Source organism: Ambystoma mexicanum, chromosome 3p (genome assembly GCF_040938575.1).
Source record: "Ambystoma mexicanum isolate Mex_15411 chromosome 3p, UKY_AmexF1_1, whole genome shotgun sequence".
NCBI lineage: Eukaryota > Metazoa > Chordata > Amphibia > Caudata > Ambystomatidae > Ambystoma > Ambystoma mexicanum.
The window spans coordinates 84,377,098-84,389,413 of record NC_090925.1 but is presented as its reverse complement, the minus strand read 5'-3'; positions in this window follow the sequence as shown (position 1 = coordinate 84,389,413).

Sequence of the window (12,316 nt, the reverse complement as noted above, 5' to 3'; positions counted from 1 at the left end):
GCAGGACAAAAGCGGTCGACGATGCGGACGAGGGAGTCCTTCGATTCAAATGTTCTTAGGCAAGGAGTGGACGGCTCCGGTCGTCGGCGGCACGACGTCAAGTGGTTCCCACGGCTGGGCAACACAACTTCGACGGGCCTCCAGCGGTTACACAGATCTGCGAACCCTGGTCGACGGCGATGGACTTCGACGGCGTCGATGTCCGGGTGCTTCACTTCGATCTCCTCGGCAGTCCCCTTCTCCGGTCGGCAGCCTTTCGATGGTCTGGCATCCAGGGAGCTTCGGCGAAGATTCAGCGGTGCTGGATGGTCCCTCGGAGCACGGGAAGAGGGCGCCTTACCAGGTCCTCTCTCGGGTCAGTCCTCAACGAATTCGGCAACCTTCAGATCTGTCGAAGCAAATGCAGCAGCAAGTCTTCTTCTTCCAGCTGGGCGTCAATGGTCAGCAGTTCCAGTTACTCTTGAGTGGAGACTCAGCTTCTGAACGCTTCTGAACAATTTCCAGTGGTGAGAGGTCCCCAGATATACTATTCTGTCTCTCATCCAAACTGCTGGCACACACACAGCAGCCAATCACACAGAAGGGCATTCATGCAGTCAGTCAGCCAATCAGGCACACAGTGCATTCAGGCCACACTCCTCCCTTTCAGACACTCACAACAAGGAATGTGGATTGGGACAAGTACCCAGCCATTCAACACTACACACTGCATTCAGGCCAGTTTCGGGCAGGGCTGTCTCAGTCTTTGTCTCACATGCCAGAAACCAGACAACCACAACAAGGAGTGTATATTGGTCACCCACTCCATTCACCCAGGTCCCGCCCACAGGAGGTACCCACAACATACAGTCAATGGGAAGGCTCCAGTCAGTCTAGCTGGGCCTTCACAACAACACCATATATGGAACTTCCACCCAACAGCCAGTCAGGGGGAAGGGACAGAGTCAGGGCTTCCCAGGACTTTGGGAAAAACAAGATAACAGGCAATAGAAAGCAAGAGGCCACAGGGGCCATCTTGTTTTCTATCAGGAATCAACTGATCTCAATGGCAGGGCCTGGGTATCCCAAAATGGAGGACACCCAGAGCACCTGTCAAATTCAGCATGGAGCTGCCACCAGCCCATACCCTGCTCTGTGGGCCACCCACAGGTGCCCAAAAACATACACTAGGGGCACAGGGTTGTACCCCCACCCATGTGTGCCATAGGGGTATCCCATGGGTCTATTCACCAAACCAAAAGAGAGAAATGGACTCCTGGGCAGAAAACACGACAGAACACACGATAAAAGACAGAAAAGGACAAGGATTCAGAGGCCCTGTCCCTCTGATGCATTTACAGCATCACAGTCGCCCCCCCAGACTGAGGTGGAGGGTGTCTAATCTCCCACGGGATAGACACCCTCATCCAGACGGTCAACATACCTTCTGGAAAGGCCATCGGCATTATCGTGACTCTTCCTTGGTCTGTGCTCTATGGTGAAGTCTAGCCCTTGCAGGCTAATGGACCACCTGAGCAATTTCGGATTCTCACCCTTCATCTGCATAAGCCACTTCAGGGGCTTATGATCTGTTTGGACCTTGAAGGTAGACCCCGTAAGGTAGGGCCTAAGACGCCTAAGGCTCCAAACTATACTAAAACATTCCTTTTCAACAGTAGCCCACCTAAGTTCTCTACCCTTGAGTTGTCTACTGATGAATATGATAGGATGTTCTCTCCCTTTGTCATCTAACTGGGACAAGACAGCTCCAATTCCGGTGTCGCAGGCATCCGTCTGGACGATAAAGGGTCGCCTGTAGTCAGGCGCACACAACACAGGTGCCCTACACAGACTTTCTTTCAAGCCATCAAAGGCCCTCTGACAGTCTTCGGTCCAATTAACCTTCCTAGGCTGTTTGGGCGAAGTTAGAGCTGTCAGGGGGGCAGCTATGGTTCCATAGTCTGCCATGAAATTGCGATAGTACCCAGTGAGGCCCAAAAAGGCTCTCACCTGGGTTTGAGTAGTGGGAGTCTCCCAGTTCTGTATGTCCTGTACCTTACTGGAAAGAGGCTGGATTTGACCCCCTCCTACCTCATGACCAAGATAGGTAACTTTCCCCTGAGCTATCTGGCACTTGGTTGCCTTGATAGTGAGGTTAGCCCTTTTCAAGGCCTGCAACACCTTATCCAGATGTGTCAAATGCTCTTCCCAGGTGGAACTGTAGACGGCAATGTCGTCTAAGTAAGCCACACAAAAGGCTTCCAGCCCACTGAGCGCATGGTTGACCAACCTCTGGAAGGTGGCAGGGGCATTCTTCAACCCAAAAGGCATGACCCTAAACTGGTAGAGTCCCTCAGGGGTGGAGAATGCCGTCTTTTCCTTGGCATGGTCCGTCAGAGCTATTTGCCAATAGCCTGAGGTAAGGTCAAAGGTGCTCACAAATTTAGCAGCACCTATGGTGTCCACGAGCTCATCAGCCCTGGGCAATGGGTGCGCGTCAGTTTTGGTGACGGCATTGACTCCTCGGTAGTCCACACAGAACCTCCAATCCTTGGTACCCGCCTGGGAACTTGCCTTGGGGACAAGGACCACTGGACTGGACCAGGGACTAGTTGAGGGTTCAATAACACCCAGATCCAACATCTTGGCGACCTCAGCCTGGATGTGGTTCTTGACGGTATCTGACATACGATAGCACCTGCTTTTGACAGGCACACTGTCACCAGTGTCAATTTCGTGCTTGCACCACGGTGTAAGGCCCGGTGTCAGTGAAAACAGAGAGGCATACTGCTGGAGCAAAGCCCTGCAGGCCCTCTGCTGCTCTGTTGTCAAATCTGGAGAGAGACGTACGCCCTCCACTGAGCCATCCTGAGGGTTGCTATGCAGCAAATCAGGAAGGGGCTCACTCTCATCCTCTTCTTGCCCTGAAGCTAGCAAGAGACATGAGACCTCTGCTCGCCTGTGGAAAGGCTTGAGCCTGTTGACATGGAATACCTGAGGGGCTACCCCAGAGGCACCCATGTGAACCAGATAATTGACTTCGCCCATCTTGGAGATTATCCGGAAGGGTCCAGTCCATTTATCGGCCAAAGCTCTAGGCTTTGTAGGCACCATCACAAGGATTTCCTGCCCCGGAGTCCAATCCACTTGCAAAGCTTTAAGGTCATGCCAGTACTTATTCAATTCCTGGCTGGCCTTGAGATTTGCTGTTGCCTGACCCATCATTTGTGTCATCCTCCGCCTGAGGCCTAACACATAGTCCCCCACTTGCTTGGCGGGACCTGGAGGGGTGGCTTCCAAGCCTTCCCTGATCAAGGCGAGGGGCCCCCTCACGGGATGTCCAAAGAGTAACTCAAAGGGGCTGAAACCAACACCCTCTTGAGGTACCTCTCTGTAAGCAAACAGCAGGCATGGCAGGAGGAGATCCCATTTCCTCCTTAGGGGCTCTTCCAAAGCACCTAGCATGCCCTTGAGAGTTTTGTTAAATCTCTCAACCAGACCATTGGCCTGGGGGTGGTAAGAGGTGGAGAACTTGTAGGTTACCCCGCACTCTTTCCACATGGTCTTCATGTAACTGGACATGAAGTTGGATCCTCTGTCAGAGACAACCTCCTTGGGGAATCCAACACGGGTAAAAATGCCCAGCTGGCAACCACCTTGGCAGTAATAGTCCGAAGGGATATAGCCTCAGGGTACCTTGTGGCATGATCAACCAAGACCAGGATGAACCGATGTCCACCGGAAGTGGGAGGGTCCAGGGGACCGACAATGTCGATGCCCACCCTCTCGAACGGTGTGCCAACCACTGGCAATGGCTGCAGTGGGGCAATGACCCTGCCTCCAGTCTTGCCAGACAACTGACAAGTTGGGCAGGTCCTGCAGTCGGACTCCACTTCTACTCCCATCCGGGACCAGTAGAAGTGGGCAGAGAGCCTCTGCTTAGTCTTCTTGGTACCAAGATGACCAGCCAAGGGCACCTCATGCGCCAACTGCAGCAGGAAGGGCCTGTAAAACTGGGGTACCACCAACCTCTTGAGGGCACTAGGTTCAGGCTTAGTGGGCTCACTAACAAGGAGCTCATCCTCCCAATAAATCTTGAAGGTCCTAGGCACCTCACCTTGTGCCTGGGACAGGGCCTGTTTCCTCAGGCCCTCGAGAGAGTGGCACTTTCTCTGTCCTTTACAGAAGTCTGCCCGGGAGGGTCCCCCTTCAGCTAACAAGCATTGAAGGTCGGGATGATCCTCCGGGTTGAGAACCTCTCCCACAGGAGAGTCTTCTGTCTCTTCTCCCTCAGGAGTTGAGTTTGGGTTTTCCACTGGACCCAGCCCGTCCGGAGCATGGATCCCAATGGGTGCTGTCGGAACAGCAGGAAGAGAAGGTGTTCCTCCCACAGAGGTGGCCTTCTTGGTCTTCCTTCTTCTTGCCTTAGGCCTCGCCTTTGGCTCGGGTACCTGACTCACAGCCAGACCCGGTGTCACCTGTGACCTAGTGACCGCAGCCGCAGTCATGGGAAGACCATCCGAGATCAACCCCAACTCTACTAGATCATTTCCTAACAGAATGTTAGCAGGGACATTGTCCTGAACCAGGACAGGAAGCTTTGCTGTCTTGTCTCCAATCATGAGTGTGACTAAGGCTACAGGCGATAATTTGGCAGGCCCACCAGCTAACCTGGTGGTTCTCAGAGGAGCACTTGCATAGTCCTCTGGCCTGAGCAGGGTCCTGTCCACCACTGTCATGCTTGCCCCAGTGTCTCTCAAACCAGTAGAAGGCTGGCCATTCAAGAGGACACTTCTCAAAAACCTACGGGTGTTCTGTGGGATAGTCGCCAGTACTTCTGCGTACTGGTCCCAGGCCCCAAGGGACACTAAGGAAATCTCTACCGGAGCACCAAATGTGATCCCGGTAGAGGAGGGGAGGACAGTGGCCTCCACCTCAGACACGGGGTAAGGGTAGGTCAGGCTGGCAGCCTGTACTCCAAGTGCCTTACCTTTACACTTGGAGTCACCCCTTTTGTGATCCAGAGCCCCACAGTCCCAACAAGTGCCAGGAGTGCGGGGTACGGTACTGGAACCACTGGGAGCCTGCTTTGCAGCAGGTGGACCACTACTCTTATTCCCACCCACAGAGGACTTATCCCCACTAGATTTTTGGGTCTTGGGAGAGGAAGGTTTAGGTTTACCCGACTGTGACTGCTTGGGGGACTCCTCAGCTTTCTGAGAGGCCCCCTTTTCTTTGTCCTTGTCCTTCCCACTGGAGTCCTTAGGGGACACCCGGTGGGAGACCCACTTGTCAGCCAACCTAGCCAGCTTAAAGGGGTCCAAAATGTTCTGGTCAGCAACATACTGACGCAGCTCTGGTGAACAGGCTTCAGAAAAATGCTCAAAAAACAACAGGTGGGATAATTCAACAAAAGTCTTAACCTTGTATCCATCAATCCACCCCATCATGTTCATGTGCGCAGCACTCACCCAGTCAACCCAAGACATATTCTCTCTTTTCTTAAAATCCCTGAACCTTTTAAGGTATTGGGTAGGTGTCTTGCCAAACTTGGCAATCAAAGCAGACTTCATACACTCATACTGACCCCTTTCTCCCACACTCAGCTTCAGAATACAGTCATATCCAGTTTGAGTCACTCTGCTTAACAAACACTTAGCCCAATCTCTTTTATCCACATCATGAATTGCACAAGCCATTTCAAACGCTTCAATCCATTGGAGGATATCTGAACCCTCCACAAACACACCAACCAAATCTTTCATAAACTTGGTGGCTGGGGACCTGCCACTCTCACTTGGTTTAGCTGAAGTCTCCACTCGAGCTTTCTCTAACTGGATTCTCTGACATTCAGTGTCCTTTTCTTTGAGCGCAAGATCCATATTCTTGAGTTCCACTTGCTGTGCCAGCTCCTCTTTCTTAAGCTCAGCTTCTATTTCCAACTTGCGGTATTCAAAGGCTAACTTCATCCTTAATAACTCAAGTTCCATGGAATTGCTGGGGTTTGGAACAGAGGCAGCAGGAATGGCGGCATTCCCAGAAACAGATTCAGTGACAACCCCAGGGGCAGAGTCCTCACTGGTTGCACCCCCCCTTCATCAAGAGTTTCACCATCAGTCTGGTAGTCCACCAGGGCAGCTATCAGCTCAGCCCTAGACTTATCCACAAAGTCTAACTCCCTGGCTTCACAAGCACTCTGGAGAGCCTCTAAGCTCATCCTAGTCAATTTACCATTCGCAATGGGCTCCATTGCTTGTAATGCAGTTATTTGGTACACACCCAAACCTTAATCTAATAAAGTGCGGATATTTTGTAAGTGGCACGGTTATACACTGAGTCTTAAAACCATAAGCATCCCACCGCTGCCACCAGCTTGTAAAGACCGGTGGGGGGGGGTCTGTACTTCCGCTCTCTATATGGTAGAGGAGAGGCACAGAGGACCCCAGCCAAGATTCTCTATTATGGTAGCAATGGACGAGCAATCAAGGCCTAGCTTCTCAGGAGGTGATGCAGGCTGGTTCTTAAGTACAGTGTATCCCCAAGCCCCCACAAAGGAATGTCCACACACTGTATTACTGAAAACACAGTCTTTATATAATTAATATTCAAGGGTTATGTACACTTATCACAATAACGCACTTTGTGCTCAGGAAAATCAATAATGGTAAATATCTACAATTCTAAAGTGGTACCACTAATATTAGACCTCATTAAAGTGCATTCACAATACTGTTAAAATGGCACACAGATCAATAAGAAGGAAACCAGCAATAGAGAGAGGAGAGATAACAGATGGTTGAAACAATAGGCAGAATACTGGCCCTAGCTACTGGACACAGTTCTGTGTGGAGATCCCCCCACCTGGGCAACCTGTAAAATAAAGAGATATAACACAAGCCCAGTCCATATATTGTTCAATAGTCTTATTCTCTCCTACAATGTTTTTACCCCCCCAATGTACCTGGTGGAGTCGAGTTCTTCGAGGAGGCGTCGACAGATCCTTCTTGAGTGACCCCCTTTAAAGCAGGAGTCACGGATCGTCGAGAGGCATCGAGAAGCGTCGAGGAACTCGGGGTTCGGTGTCGGGAATCGACGGCCCTTCTTGAATGCCTTCCCTTTCAAGCGGGAGACACGGGACGTCGAACGTCCGACAACAAACGGGTAGAACGGCGTCGATGAGGCGGCAGGCTTCGATCCGAGCGGTGCTCGTCGGCATCGAGACGTCGGCGTCCTGCGAGGAAGAGGCGTGCGGGGCACCTCGGCGACACTAGTTCTGGACCGCAAAGATTGTGAATGACGGTGGCCCAGCAAGGGCGTCGAGTCGCTCGAGTCTTTGGAGTCGTGAGGTGGCGGGAAACCCACCGGCGGATTCTCCTCGGCGCGTTGGTCGTCCTCGACTTTCTCCGGCAGGACAAAAGCGGTCGACGATGCGGACGAGGGAGTCCTTCGATTCAAATGTTCTTAGGCAAGGAGCGGACGGCTCCGGTCGTCGGCGGCACGACGTCAAGTGGTTCCCACGGCTGGGCAACACAACTTCGACGAGCCTCCAGCGGTTACACAGATCTGCAAACACTGGTCGACGGCGATGGACTTCGACGGCGTCGATGTCCGGGTGCTTCACTTCGATCTCCTCGGCAGTCCCCTTCTCCGGTCGGCAGCCTTTCGATGGTCTGGCGTCCAGGGAGCTTCGGCGAAGATTCAGCGGTGCTCGATGGTCCCTCGGAGCACGGGAAGAGGGCGCCTAGCCAGGTCCTCTCTCGGGTCAGTCCTCGACGAATTCGGCAACCTTCAGATCTGTCGAAGCAAATGCAGCAGCAAGTCTTCTTCTTCCAGCTGGGCGTCGAGGGTCAGCAATTCCAGTTACTCTTGAGTGGAGACTCTGCTTCTGAACGCTTCTGAACAATTTCCAGTGGTGAGAGGTCCCCAGATATACTATTCTGTCTCTCATCCAAACTGCTGGCACACACACAGCAGCCAATCACACAGAAGGGCATTCATGCAGTCAGCCAGCCAATCAGGCACACAGTGCATTCAGGCCACACTCCTCCCTTTCAGACACTCACAACAAGGAATGTGGATTGGGACAAGTACCCAGCCATTCAACACTACACACTGCATTCAGGCCAGTTTCGGGCAGGGCTGTCTCAGTCTTTGTCTCACATGCCAGAAACCAGACAACCACAACAAGGAGTGTATATTGGTCACCCACTCCATTCACCCAGGTCCCGCCCACAGGAGGTACCCACAACATACAGTCAATGGGAAGGCTCCAGTCAGTCTAGCTGGGCCTTCACAACAACACCATATATGGAACTTCCACCCAACAGCCAGTCAGGGGGGAGGGACAGAGTCAGGGCTTCCCAGGACTTTGGGAAAAACAAGATAACAGGCAATAGAAAGCAAGAGGCCACAGGGGCCATCTTGTTTTCTATCAGGAATCAACTGATCCCAATGGCAGGGCCTGGGTATCCCAAAATGGAGGACACCCAGAGCACCTGTCAAATTCAGCATGGAGCTGCCACCAGCCCATACCCTGCTCTGTGGGCCACCCACAGGTGCCCAAAAACATACACTAGGGGCACAGGGTTGTACCCCCACCCATGGGTGCCATAAGGGTATCCCATGGGTCTGTTCACCAAACCAAAAGAGAGAGCTGCACTGCCAGGAGTCCCAAATGGACTCCTGGGCAGAAAACACGACAGAACACACGATAAAAGACAGAAAAGGACAAGGATTCAGAGGCCCTGTCCCTCTGATGCATTTCCAGCATCACATTGCGCACATCGGCCCAGATTGTATCACCCATACAGCCCTGCAAAGTCCTAAATGTGGGGAAAAAAATGCTTATTCCGCACATTTCGCTCGGCGTACCCATCGAAACACGCCCCAACAACACATGGCCTACCGACCCGCATTCCCACAGGTGTCCCGATGAAAACGGTACCTCACATGTGTGGGTTCACCTACCTGGGCGTGAAGGAATAAGGCTAAACCACTGATATCCCCCCCAAAGGGTTTTGGGAGGCAACCGACAGATTTAGGCCTGGGGTGTTTCAGCCACCAAGAAAAACAGGAACCCCCATGTATTTCTGAAAAGAAGACACCTGTGGGAATCCGCAGAGGTATGATTTGCGCACATCGGCCCAGAATGTATTACCCAGACAGGCCAGCAAAGTCCGAAATGTGGGGGAAAAAAACGATTTTTCCGCACATTTGGCTCGGCGCACCAATCGAAACACACCCGCAACAACACATGGGCTACCGTCACGCACTCCCACAGGTGTCCCGATGAAAACAGTACCACAAATGTGTGGGTGCACCTACCTGGCCGCCAAGGGGAAAGCCTAAAACACAAGTAACCCCAAGTCTGTTTTCAGAGCGAAATCTCAGACATTCTGTCGACCGGCACAACATACAGATATGAGCCTCGGGTGTCCGAGCCACCGAGGAAAACAGGGAAACCCATGCATTTCCTAAAGGGGGACACCCGTGGGAATCCACAGAGGTATGATTTGCGCACATCTCCCCAGATTTTATTACCCAGACAGCCCCACAATGTCCAAAATGTGGGGGAAAAGCACTTTTTCCGCACATTTCGCTCGACGCACCCATCGAAACACACCCCCAACAACACATGGCCTACTGTCACTCGTTCCCACTGGTGTCCCGATGAAAATGGTACCTCGCATGTGTGGGTGCACCTACATGGCCGCCAAAGGGAAAGCCTAAATTACAAGTAACCCCAAGTCTGTTTTCATAGCGAAATCTCAGACATTCTGCCGACCGGCACAACATACAGATATGGGCCTCGGGTGTCCAAGCCACTGAGGAAAACAGGGAACCTCATGCATTTCCAAAAAGAGGACACCCGTGGGAATCCGCAGAGGTATGATTTGCGCACATCGCCCCAGAATTTATAACCCAGATAGCCCCGCTAAGTCCGAAATGTGGTAAAAAAATGCTTTTTCCGCACATTTTGCTCAGCGCAACCATCGAAACACGCCCCAAAAACACATGGCCTACTGCTCCGCGTTCCCACAGGTGTCCCGATGAAAACGGTACCTCACATGTGTGGGTGCACCTACCTAGCCGACAAGGGGAAAGCCTAAAACACAAGTAACCCCAAGTCTGTTTTCAGAGCGAAATCTCAGACATTCTGCCGACCGGCACAACATACAGATATGGGCCTCGTGTGTCCAATCCACCGAGGAAAACAGGGAACCCCATGCATTTCCGAAAAGAGGACACCCGTGGGAATCCGCAGAGGTATGATTTGCGCACATCGGCCCAGATTGTATCACCCATACAGCCCCGCAAAGTCCTAAATGTGGGGAAAAAAAATGCTTTTTCCGCACATTTCGCTCGGCGTACCCATCAAAACAAGCCCCCAACAACACATGGCCTACTGACCCGCATTCCCACAGGTGTCCCGATGAAAACGGTACCTCACATGTGTGGGTGCACCTACCTGGGCGCGACGGAATAAGGCTAAACCACTGCTATCCTCCCAAAGGGTTTTTGGAGGCAACCGACAGATTTAGGCCTGGGGTGTTTCAGCCACCAAGAAAAACAGGAACCCCCATGTATTTCTGAAAAGAAGACACCCGTGGGAATCCGCAGAGGTATGATTTGCGCACATCGGCCCAGAATGTATTACCCAGACAGCCCAGCAAAGTCCGAAATGTGGGGGAAAAAAACGATTTTTCCGCACATTTTGCTCGGCGCACCAATCGAAACACACCCGCAATAATACATGGGCTACCGTCACGCACTCCCACAGGTGTCCCGATGAAAACGATACCTCAAATGTGTGTGTGCACCTACCTGGCCGCCAAGGGGAAAGCCTAAAACACAAGCAAGCCAAGGTATGTTTTCAGAGCGAAATCTCCGACATTCTGCCGACCGGCACAACATACAGATATGGGCCTCGGGTGTCCAAGCCACCAAGGAAAACAGCGAACCCCATGCATTTCCGAAAAGAGCACACATGTGGGAATCCGCAGAGGTATGATTTGCGCACATCGCCCCAGATTGTATTAACCAGACATCCCCGCAAAGTCAGAAATGTGGGGAAAAAAATGCTTTTTCCGCACATTTCGCTCGACGCACACATCGAAACACGCCCCCAACAACACATGGCCTACCGTCCCGCGTTCCCACAGATGTCCCAATGAAAACGGTACCTCACATGTGTGGGTGCACCTACCTGGCCGCCGAGGGGAAAGCCTAAAACACAAGTAACCCCAAGTCTGTTTTCAGAGCGAAATCTCAAACAGTCTGTCGACCGGCACACCATACAGATATGGGCTCGGGTGTCCAAGTCACCGAGGAAAACAGGGAACCCCATGCATTTCCGAAAAGAGGACACCGGTGGGAATCCACAGAGGTATGATTTGTGCACATCGCACCAGAATTTATTACCCAGACGGCCCCGCAAATTTCGAAATGTTGTGAAAAAACGCTTTTTCCGCACATTTTGCTCGGCGCACCCATCGAAACACGCCCCCAACAACACATGGCCTACCGTCCCGCTTTCCCACAGGTGTTCCGATGAAACGGTACCTCACATGTGTGGGTACACCTACCTGGGCACGAAGGAATAAGGCTAAACCACTGCTATCCCCCCAAAGGGTTTGGGGAGGCAACCGACAGATTTAGGACCGGGGTGTTTCAGCCACCAAGAAAAACAGGAACCCCCATGCATTTCTGAAAAGAAGACACATGGGAATCCGCAGAGGTATGATTTGCGCACATCGCCCCAGAATTTATTACCCAGACAGGCCCGCAAAGTCCGAAATGTGGGAAAAATGACCGCTTTTTCAGCACTCTTCACTCAGCAAACCCATCGAAACACGCCCCCAAAAACACTTGGCCTACTGTTCCGCGTTCCCACAGGTGTCCCAATGAAAGCGGTACCTCACATTTGTGGGTGCACCTACCTAGCCGCCAAGGGGAAAGCCTAAAACACAAGTAACCCCAAGTCTGTTTTCAGAGCGAAATCGCAGACATTCTGCCGACCGGCAAAACATACATATATGGGCCTCGGGTGTCCAAGCCACCGAGGAAAACAGGGAAACCCATGCATTTCCAAAAAGGGGACACCCGTGGGAATCCGCAGAGGTATGATTTGCGTACATCGCTCCAGAATTTATAACCCAGATAGCCCCGCAAAGTCCGAAATGTGGTGAAAAAAATGCTTTTTCCACACATTTTGCTCAGCGCAACCATCGAAACACACCCCCAACAACACATGGCCTACTGTGCCGCATTCCCAAAGGTGTCCCGATGAAAATGGTACCTCACATGTGTGGATGCACCTACATGACTGCCAAAGGGA